The following is a 10883-nucleotide window of genomic DNA, read 5'->3' on the forward strand; positions in this document are numbered from 1 at the left end:
AGGTTGGACATTTGTTTGCCTGTTCCAGCTGGAAGTTCCAGCAGCCACCCTTCCCACCGCATCCGGTGTGCCAAGGCTTTCACTCCCTGGCGTAAGTGTGCCATGGGATGGGGAGGAGGGCCCTGCGCAGGCTGCTTTGCCCCGGCCCCCGTACCCTGCTGGGGTTGTCTCTGGTTCTAGAGTCCCCTAGCTTCTGGCCTGGGCCATTGCAGGCATGTGACTGCATTTCCAGAATGAAAAATGTGTGAAGATTGAATCAATTCAGCTCAGGCTTTTTGACTGTCTATACTTAGCCCTAGAGCAGATGAGGGCACAACCTGGGAATACTCTCAGTACGTGTAGGAAGAGAAGTCCTTCCCTATTTCAGATCTGCTCTGTGTAAGCAAGAATCTCCATTGCTAATTATTTAATCTGAGAATACAGTGTGTGTAAGGACAGTCCTCTTCAGATGACTTTGGGATTGATGAATTGTAAACCTTGGCTGCTTGTCACCTTTAGTTTGCAGTACAGGATACAGTTTTGCAACTTGAGAAAAATGTTTCATTTACATTGCTTTCCATTGTTAACTCTTATTCCAGCAGTTTATGGAGATTTTTGTGGAGCCTTTTCCCCATATGCTATACATGACATACTCAAGGAGTATAAACAGAAGTGTTCGCTGTTTATACTGAATTAGGATTTGAACTCCAGATCTCTAAGTGCAGTAGCATTAACACTCCAACAGTGCTAAGCCTTTACACGACCTGTTTTCCCCGTTTGTGTTACAGTACTTTCCTGTGCTCACTTCTATTGGCTTTTTCTTCTGGCAAGCCAGTGGTGACTCACTCCTCCATTGTGCCAGTCTGCCCAGATGACTCCTTTTTGCTAAAAACCAAAAAAATACGCTTGCGTCTTAAACATATAAGGAATGTTTGGCCCAAAGGACCAAGCAATCCATTGAGCTGTGCATTTGCCCCATGGTATGAAAATCAAGAGATCTGCATCTGATGTTCAAGGTTCATATGTATGAAAACTTGCAATGTAGGTTTTGGTCCTCTATCATTTTGATTTATTTGGCCAGGTGTGCAGTAACCAAGCTAAGGGAACCGTATGGATTTTTGGCTTTGTACCAAGAAAAAAAAACCCTATTCTTTTTTTCTCTAAATCACAAAACAAATACAAATTAAAACTTTGAAATCAAAAATAATTATTCAAGATTCCATGTCTTGTTGGCTTGGTATGTGTTTTCTCTATGGAATTCATCTTTGGTATAAATTAAAAAGTACATACTAAGGTTACAGAGATTAACTTGCTTGGCATTACAACATGCACTACAAAGGCCAGAGCCCAGCTCAGTTGAATTAAATAGGTAATATATTTTGTTTAAAGTTTCAATTAAAACTTAGGGTCAAAAGATAAAATGGTCCCTGTGGGATCTTGAACACTTTAATGCCAATATTAGGATTGCTTAAGAATCAGGGTCTGGTCTATACGTCTTTTGCTTTCCTGGAAATATGATATTGTACAGTTGATTGAATTACATTGCTTTTATAACCACACTGGCCCACCTGCTACAGTAATTCATCCTTCTGCTAGTTTAGTGGTGTGAAAGGGAGTGATATGGAGTAGTGGGGCCTTATTTTAAAAATGCAAAGGTAAAGGGAGGGATGTCTAAGCAGTGTTCCTCAGCTCCTTGAATGTCAAAGTGCTATCAAATGCATACATTCATAGGCATACACTATTTTTCCTCTTCATCCATTCCTGCCAACCGGCAGCTGAATATCTATTTTCAAGTGCATTTCTGCTCACCATTTCTTGTGAGAGCGTTTCTTCTGTAACTTGCACCTAACACTGTAAACTTTATAACGTGTGTGTATAGTGCGGGCTGTAGAAGGAACATCCAGGGCAAAAAGGAATGGAGGGACTTGTAACCATAAATGAAGTTCCCGGTCAGCCTTTACACATGATGAGCATCTGTCCATATTTAGCACATGTGCCTGGTGAAAAGTTACTGTCATGGCAAATTTTCTTCCTTCAATCTAGGAAGTCAGTGATCTTTCTTCCTTGCTCTGCTACACTACACATGAACACAAAAAATGCAGTCTTACTTCAGTGGAAGCCAGGTAAAGAAGAGGGGAAGCCAGATTTTACATCTGGCACGGAGGTTCACTTCAGAAGTCTGAAGGCTTAGCAGACAGGGAAAGAGTTTTTGTTTTGATGATTATAACATAACTATTACTTTATTTGATTATACTTTTGGGTGGATGTGGCTGTTTGTACAAACCTGTTAATATTGTTAAGGCTCCTGTCCCATTTGCCACTTGTTTCCATTAAATGCCTTTTTATTGAATTACTTTTAAATATTGTTTTGGGCTTCAAGAAACACTTTTGTTGGTATAGTTTTACAGTTCATGCTGTGCTAGACTTATTTTTTAAGAGCCAAGGATGATTAATTTGTGAAATGCGTATCCCATGCCACATAGCTTATTCAAAGAATAGTTTCTTGCACTTGTTCGAGATACAGTTGTCAAAACATTGACCATGCTTGTCATGAGGTTTTGCTTTTAATTATTTGCTAACTGTACATTGAAAATATTTTTTCTCTAAATGTAAGTGAGTGGAAAACAGTATAACAGAGGTACTAAAAATGTAGCTCCACTCTAATGGAAGGAGAAGTTTTGCTTCCATTCTTCTATCCAATTCCTTTACCTAGGAGTCTTCATAGGTTACTGTAGTTGATATTCTCTGTACACATCAAAATATCAACTTTGGGCTGATGGAAACTTCTCGGGGATTTTGTTTTTGTTTTGGGATTCTTGTTACCATACTCAGACTAAGTACAGAGGTTATAGTAATGGATTGCTAAAGGGACTGGGACTACAACAGTCTCAGGATTTTCATTCACACTTTTCCCTTTTTGACAATTGATCTCTACTGTCTTGTAAAATAATTCAGTTTTTTCACATGAACAGTATTCGTGAAAGAATAAGACAGTAGGCCTGCCTTGCACATGTTTTTTAATATAATGGGAGTCTGAATTAAAATAATAATATAACCATAAGATTTCCAGACCAAAATGTAGTCACATGCCTAAACAAGGCTACAGGGACACCAATTAGATGTGGCCCTAGTGTTAAGTACTTTTAGCTAGAGCACTTTGGAATGAAATACACTTTTTTGGTACAGTATCAATGTTTAACTCTTTAATGCTGACTAAAATCTTTAACATGAAATTAAGTAATATGAAAGGTGAGAGAGAGATTCACTTAATATTTTTGCAATCTTAGTCATTCTGTCTGTTCTCTCCTTCCTTGCTGTTCATTATACGTTTGTCTGAAAGGAAAAATCAAATCACTTTTCTCAGATGAGGTCACTGTTTGTCAATGACATGTTACTTGGAGGCCTCCAGTGAAAGAATATGATTGTGCCCTGAAATTCCTTATTGGAATTGACTTGCTTTGGATTTTCATTTATTACCCCTTTCAAGTTTTACAAATATAAAAAAATAGATTTGCCTTCTAAATAACTCCAAAATTCTATTCTGATTGGCTAGCAGAGGCCTATAAAAATCAACTCATTTTCAATAAATGTGACCACCTTCAGTCTATCAAAATAGCATCTACAATACTCTGCATTCTGAGAAATTGTAAATCACAGTATTCTGTGACAAAAGAAAAATCCGTTTTCTGTATCCTATACTGGATGCACCAGTGATTTCAGAGGAGCTTTGATTCAGTGTTTGCTTATTACTATCTGTTTTGTATTACAGTGAAACATTGCATCAAGCTAGCTATGCTCTTAGTTTTATTACTTGCATGCATACACTCCTTGTGCAGTAAAAGTCTATGCATTATGTTCTGCAAAGTTGTGTTATCAGTATGATAATCAAGAATAAAAAATATACAGAACATTTTCAATAGGTGTTGTTTTCCTAGCTCTGTTTCCTTATTCTATTATATTTTGAATTCCATTCTTGGCATTGCAATGTCCAATAGATTGTTCTGAGATTTTGTTAAACAAATTTGTTAAGAGTCAATTCTTGTGTCAGATTATAAGCCCTTTAACAAAGCTGCAGAGGAAGAATAAAAAGGCAGATTGTAATGCATCTCTTCTTATTATAGATAATATATATCTTCATTTGTCTTTTTGCATCTCCATCTCCAGGGGTTCCACTACCCAAGAAAGACTGATGTTAATGATCAAAAGCATATGTGGATGTGGCATCTACTGAAGCACAATCCTGTTACATTCATAGTCCCATAGTATCCCCTCATCAATAAACCTAACATGTTCCCCTCAAGGAGGTGGCCTTTGCTTGCGTTGTTCAGATTTCTGGCTGTCTTAGTGTTGAAAAAAATAACAGTATTATTTGTGGTATGTTTGAAAAGTTCTTGTATCTGTCTGAAGTAAAGCTGACCTTTTGATGTACAGATCTATTCTTTATGAACATATCAGAAATAAACACAGGTGAACTTAATCTAGAACAGAATAACTTTTGGTGCAGTGGTGGACAATAAATTTTGGGTGAAGGGCCGCTTAATGAGTTTATTGGTGAGCTTTCCAGGGTTGCATGGGTTGCCCTGCCCCTTGACAGTTGCTCTGCCCCCTGGTCACTACCATGGGACTGGAAGTCCCACCCCTAACCACTGACCTTTGCCAGTGGAAGTCCTTCTCCTTGACCCTTCCCAGAAATACTCCTTTGGGGAGGGGGGGGGATTGCCATCTTAGAACCAGAAAAAAAACCAAATCCTACACTAAAGGTCAAACACGTACCATAACATATTTTAATTTCATTACCAAAATTATTTTTGTTATGTTTTGTGTTTGCATACTGTGTATAGAGGTGACTACATAATAACTCAAAAATAAAGTTTAGTCTTGTATATTGTGTAGGGGGTGTGGCCATATGTGTGTGTGTGTATAGTGGAGTGTGGGGGGTATGCGTGTGTGGGGGTGGTTTGTGAGGGGGTTTAGCTGTGTGTGGGAGGCATAGAGTATGTTGGGGGGTGTAGAAGTGGGCAGTTGTGGGGGCAGGGTGTGGGTGTGTTGCATTTGTGGGGTGTGAGGGAGGGTGGGAGGTATGGCCTCCCCCACACTCCTCCCCTCCCATAGTGCAGCAGCATCATTCCTGGCACAGGTGATGGTGCCCAATGGCACATAGCTCTGGCCAGCACTGCACATCACAGTGAGGAATGTAGCCCCCAACAGGGCATCTCAATTGCTGGCACTCCCTGCCATGCATGCACAGTCCCTCCCTGCACCTACGCAGCATGGGAGGGAAGCCCTGCGCACCGGAGCCAGCTACCTTTCCTGCCCCCTGCTGTGAAGGAAGTCAGTTCCAGTGTGTGGGGCTTCCCTCCCACCACCCCATATGAGTGCAGGGGCTTCACATGCACGATGGAGAGCACTGGTGATAGAGATGGCCCAGTGGGGGCTGCACCCCACACTGCAGTGTGGAGTGCTGGCTGGAACTGCACAAGTGTCCTGAGTGCTCCATCGTGCTGCTGCTGCATGCCAGGGCTGCGTGCCATAGGGGAACTGTGGGGGGGCCCATACCCCCCCATCCTCCCTCACACCCACAAGTTGCCCACCCAAGCTCCGCACTGTCTCCAGCCCCATGCTCCAAGCTCCCGCCCAGCTGTAGCTCCACTTCTGCCCCCACCACTTCCCTAACTGCTGCCTGGAGGGAGAGTGATGCCGGGCAAGTTGATAAAGTATGTGGTGACTGCAGCAGCAGCAGCAGCAGCAGCAGCCCTGCCTGGAAGCTGGCTGGGCTGGGCCCTTCCACCCATGTGTGTATACATGGGCACCTTGCCCCCATCCTCAGAAAGGCTGGGCAGGGTACAATTGATTGGTGAACACCATAGGCTGGATGAAAGTGTCTGGTGGGCCAGATCCAGCTGATGGGCTGTATTTTGCCTGCCCTTGTTCTAGTGCCTCTTCTTTCATAGTAAACGGGTGCCCAATTTTGTTGTTTTCCACAGTGTTTACAAAAATTACACCTTGTGGGTTTTTTGTTTTATTTTGTTTTGTTTTGTTTTCTTGCCTTCTAAGTATTAACACCTTATTTCATTACATTATAAAGTAATGGATGATGATGTGATGATGATATAGAGCCACCTTATTTTTTCCATTTTTCTTTCACAACTAATCATTCTCTTATTGTCGTCTTTTCTGATTACTGCTTTAATGTTGAGTCATTGCTAGCTACTTACTCTGTGATGATTTAAGTGTTATTTTCCTGCTTATATTTTAAAATGGCTACCTATACTGCATGGTGATATTTCAATCCCAAGGGCTTTGATAAGGTTTACAAAAATGAAAGTACTGGCTTTTGAAATGGTAGTAGAAATCCCGGGGTTGATCTTTTCTCTGTTGCTCTAAAGAAAACCAATTTTGAATTTCATTCATTAAATCTAGGCAAAGGATATATTTTATCTATTACGCATGCCTTGGTTGTGAGCACTAAAGGAAGCAGTAGTTAAAAAAGCCTGTATATGTTGTTTTAGATAGTGCATCACTCTACACCGTCTTATTAAATGGCAGCTGCTTTTGATTAATTCAGTCATTTAAACCAATCACTTACCAGTGTAGGTTGATTTAGAAGTGGGTATAATAAAAAAAAAAAAAACAACTGAATGACTTTCTCCAGTATTTGAAACATGTTGTACAAATAGATTACCCCTTATTTTATTTTATTTTCCCTGTGTTAGGTGAGGTGTTTTAGATGTCCTATGAGATGTGGCTTCCACCACTTTCAGGTCTGAAATTGACAGAACATTAAATACAAGAATTTAATAACTGTTCCACAAAAAAACTTGCTTAATCAAAGTCTTATCTGATGTTGATGTTTTGCTTTAGTCCCATATCAACAGTATATGCAAACTTGCATGTAAGTAGATCTTTTCAGTGTACAAATTGATTAAAGCCTGGGATCACCCATCAGCTGAATCAAGGTCTAGTTTCCTATTCATGTATTTTTTCTTCCCTTTTTTGTGTATGAGGTGTCTTATAATATGGTCTTCCTTACTTGAATGTTTTTTTTTATTCTAAGCTATTATAAACTATTGCATCAAAGTGGGGTCTAATACTGTTGAACTCCATACATTTAAGAAATTACATTAACAAATTGATGTGTTAGGTTTTTTGGTTTTTTTACCTTTTTATTGTTTTACTATGAGGACTTCAAAGCACTTTACAAATTAATGTAAACTTAATTCAAATTAGGTAAATGATGCAATTAGTAAGTGGTAGTGTAAATGGAAAAGACAGTTTCCATTCAGCAATGGCTCAGATATCTCTTTACAATGGGTATTCTAATAAGGCTTCTACTAATGCATCATTAATACAAATGTACAATAATAAGGATAAACATTATTCAGTTTATTTTCAACATTTTGCCATAGCAAACAAAGTTGATATGCATCATCTCCTAAATCCAGTCCAAGACTGATATGTTGCATATCACTTATGTACTTGTACGTGCAAGTATGTGTGAATATATTTTTGTGTCTGTGTATAGCAGTACAATAGAATAACAAAAATGTACCTCAAACTGGAAAAGTTTTTATTTGATGTGCTTCACTTTAACCAAGAAAATTGCTATATTGATTGAATACACATTTTGTAATTTTGGGGGTGGCTAAGCCTCTGCATCTTTGCTTAATGTGAAATGATTTTTTTTAGAATCAAGAATTCTAAATCTTTCAATAGATTTATAGTAGTAGCACTCTTACAAACCTTCATTCAACTGTAGTGGCATGGTAAAAAACTATTATAAGCAATTAGAACCTGGGGAGTTATAGGCAGAAAACATAGTTTCCTTAAAAGCCCTTGAATGTGGCCAGAAACAAAGGGTGATTTTAAAATCTTCTAAAAAGCTTCTTTTGTGGACAGCTTGACATTCAGGTCAATAAATTCATAGCTGAACTTCTGGGTACCCTCCAAGCCTAAAGTACCCTCCAAAACGAGGTCATTTTATCTGGCTATGCTACGAAATATTTGATTTCTAAAAACCCTGCAGCAGTTTAATCTGCCTAACTTCCTTTCAAGATTACATTTCTCAGTTCAGTTCCTGTTGTTAGAATCCACCATGAGAATTTTTTTGTTTCTGAGAAGTTGTATCTTTCCATAAGAGTTTAGAGATATGTCCTCTGGCATCTCTAAACCAATAAAAGTAGATGCCAGGGAGGGTAATGAATAGGGGATGGATCACTTTCTATGGGTGCCTTGAGATGCTTTCAAGGGTGCCCCAGGGTACCATACAATTTTAGCACTGTTAGATGTGAAAACCAAATTCACAAGATAAACCCAGAGATTTCAAATAGGAATCCAAAGCATGAAAAACATTTTGACCTGTTGTGTTCTTTTTGAGATCTTTGCCAACAGAATAATTGCTCTATTGCTTTTCTTTAGCCAAAAAAACACCATAATTAAGAGCTGGCATTTTCTGTGAGGTGTCTCAAGCCTGTCGGGTGGTGCCTCATGTCTGACAAGGTTGAGAACCACCTCTCTACATATATCCAGTCCAGCGCTATGCATCAAAAGCATCCACCCCAGCCAGTATCAAGGACAGTATACTGGGTCAGCTGGACCATTGGTCTGACCCAGTATGGCACTTTTTATGTTCTAAAGTTTGGAAAGTACCTAGTTTATTGTCAGCAGTATGAGGATATTCTAAATGGCGTTGGTAGAATTGTCTCTTGAGTTTGGTAGCTCTTCCATTTTTATGATCCAGTTTTCAGTTGCTTAGAACATTGCCAAACTAACTTTTTGAGTTGAAATTCTACCCTTTTTTGTAAAACTATCCATTCACCTGGTTCAGGCATTTCCACGAATGTGACTAGTAGGGGAAGAAAAGGAATCAAAGACTAGGCAAGGAAAATAAGAGTCACCAGAATTGCTTTGTTTTGTTTTGTTTTGGTGCAGGAAGGGGTTTAATGTCATAGGTCCCCCATGCTTTGGAGAGAGAACTTACAGTTTAGTTGGGGCAGCTGGAGTGGCTTACATCCTTTTATCATCTCGATGCCCAAATTTAGTCTAATTTGACATTAAAAAAAAACCAGAACCCTGTAGTTGGAATATGCTTGATGGAGATTTTTTTTTTTTTTACATTTTATCAGCTGAATTTCTTCTGGCTCCCATTTATTCATCAACCTGGTTTTTCCATATAAACTGCAACTCTGGGTGGCTGTGGGTTAGGTAAGAGTCAGAGTTTAGGCACCTTATAGAGTACTTTATGAGTACATCTACACGTGTAATTAATGCAAAGCAATAAACTCCAGCACAATATTGTGCCAGAGTTTATTGCTCCTGGGTGCCACATTTATGTATGTACCTGCAGCATGTTGAGCTGGGTCAGAGCAGCCTGATTGGCAGTGGGGTCTGGGTAGGGAGTCAGCCTGGCAGCCTGGGGCTGCTCTGATCTGACTCATTGTCCTGCCGAGCGGCTGGCTGGGGCATGAGGGTGCTTCATTATAGGGCTTTCTGGCAAACAGCTCCCACACTGAAGCACCCTTATGCCCCAGCCAGCCCCATCAACATCTGCATGTGCGTTGCTGTGCAGTAAATAACGCTGCCGCAGGATAGTACTTGTATTTACAAGTACTAAACTACAGCAGTGTTTATTTGTTTACTGAAACCTAATAGGACTGCATGTGTAAACACAGAGACTTTACTGCAGAGCTAATTAGGCAAATCTGCTGTAAAGTTTCAGATAGATATCCCCTCCCTAGGGTTCCCCCAGCTCCCTCTTCCTATGTACTGGGCTGACACCAGTCATCCCATCAGGCTTCTAGTGGGTTTTTTTTCGCTTAACCAATTAATTTGAAAAATCTAGTTAAAGAGCACTTGGAAGGGCTGATGGGTACAAGTCAGTCAGCCTGGACAACCTCCATCCACAGGTGCTAAAGGAACTGGCCATTGTCTTTGCTGAGCCACTGGCACGGCTGTTTGAGGTCTCATGGTGCTCCAGACAGGTCCCTGAGGACTGGAAAAAGGCCAACGTGGTGCCCATTTTTAAGAAGGGGAGGAGGGAGGAGCCAGGTAACTTTAGGCCAGTCATTCTTACCTCTATCCCTGGGAAAATACTAGAAAAAATCATCAACAAGCGTATTTGTGAAAGCCCAGCAGGGGAAATGATGCTGAAAGGAAACCAGCACGGGTTCATCACAGGTAGATCCTGCCTGACAAACCTTATAGCCTTTTATGACCAGGTCACACACTGCCTTGACACAGGAGCGGAGGCCAATGTCATTTACCTGGATTTTAGGAAGGCCTTTGACACAGTTTTCAATCCTATTCTCATAGGGAAGCTAACAGGCTGTGGAGTGGATGCCTACACAGTCAGGTGGGTGGCTAACTGGATTAGGGACTGCACCCAGAGAGTGGTGGTTGACGGGTCATTCTCGGCCAGGAAGGAGGTGGGGTCCCACAGGGTTCGGTCCTTGCACTGGTGTTATTTAATATCTTCATCAGCAGTTTGGATGAGGGTGTGGTGAGCACCCTCTCCAAGTTCATGGATGATACCAAATTATGGGGCATAGTGAATTCATGAGAGGGCAGGGAGCAGTTACAGGCTGACCTGGACAGGTTAGATCAATGCATGGAATGTAATAGGATGCAATTCAACAAAGATAAAAGCAAGGTACTCCACCTAGGAAGAAGGAATCCCCAGCACACCTGTAGGTTGGGGGATGTCTTCCTCAGCAGCTCAGAGGCTGAGAGAGATCTTGGAGTCATAGTTGACTCCAAGATGAACATGAGCCAGCAGTGTAACAAGGCCATCAACAAAGCCAATCACACCTTGTTGTGTATTAGCAGATGCATGACCAACAGATTGAGGAAGGTGATGCTCCCCCTCTATGCGGCATTGGTCCGGCTGCAGTTGGAGTACTGTGTCCAGT

General features: G+C 40.8%; 1 protein-coding gene and 1 long non-coding RNA gene across 4 annotated transcripts in view; both read left to right on the forward strand.

Moving 5' to 3' along the window:
- Window positions 1-5394, forward strand: part of LOC109295767 — a 7095-nt gene extending 1701 nt beyond the window's left edge. Inside the window, exon 3 of the long non-coding RNA XR_002096830.1 lies at window positions 5383-5394. This is a non-coding gene — a long non-coding RNA (uncharacterized LOC109295767). The remainder of the gene's footprint in view (window positions 1-5382) is intronic.
- TMTC2 (transmembrane and tetratricopeptide repeat containing 2) overlaps window positions 1-10883 on the forward strand; it is a 483679-nt gene that overhangs the window by 364509 nt on the left and 108287 nt on the right. The window lies entirely within an intron of this gene.

Source organism: Gavialis gangeticus, unplaced genomic scaffold (genome assembly GCF_001723915.1).
Source record: "Gavialis gangeticus isolate Ggan-Ray unplaced genomic scaffold, GavGan_comp1, whole genome shotgun sequence".
In the NCBI taxonomy this organism is placed as follows: domain Eukaryota; kingdom Metazoa; phylum Chordata; order Crocodylia; family Gavialidae; genus Gavialis; species Gavialis gangeticus.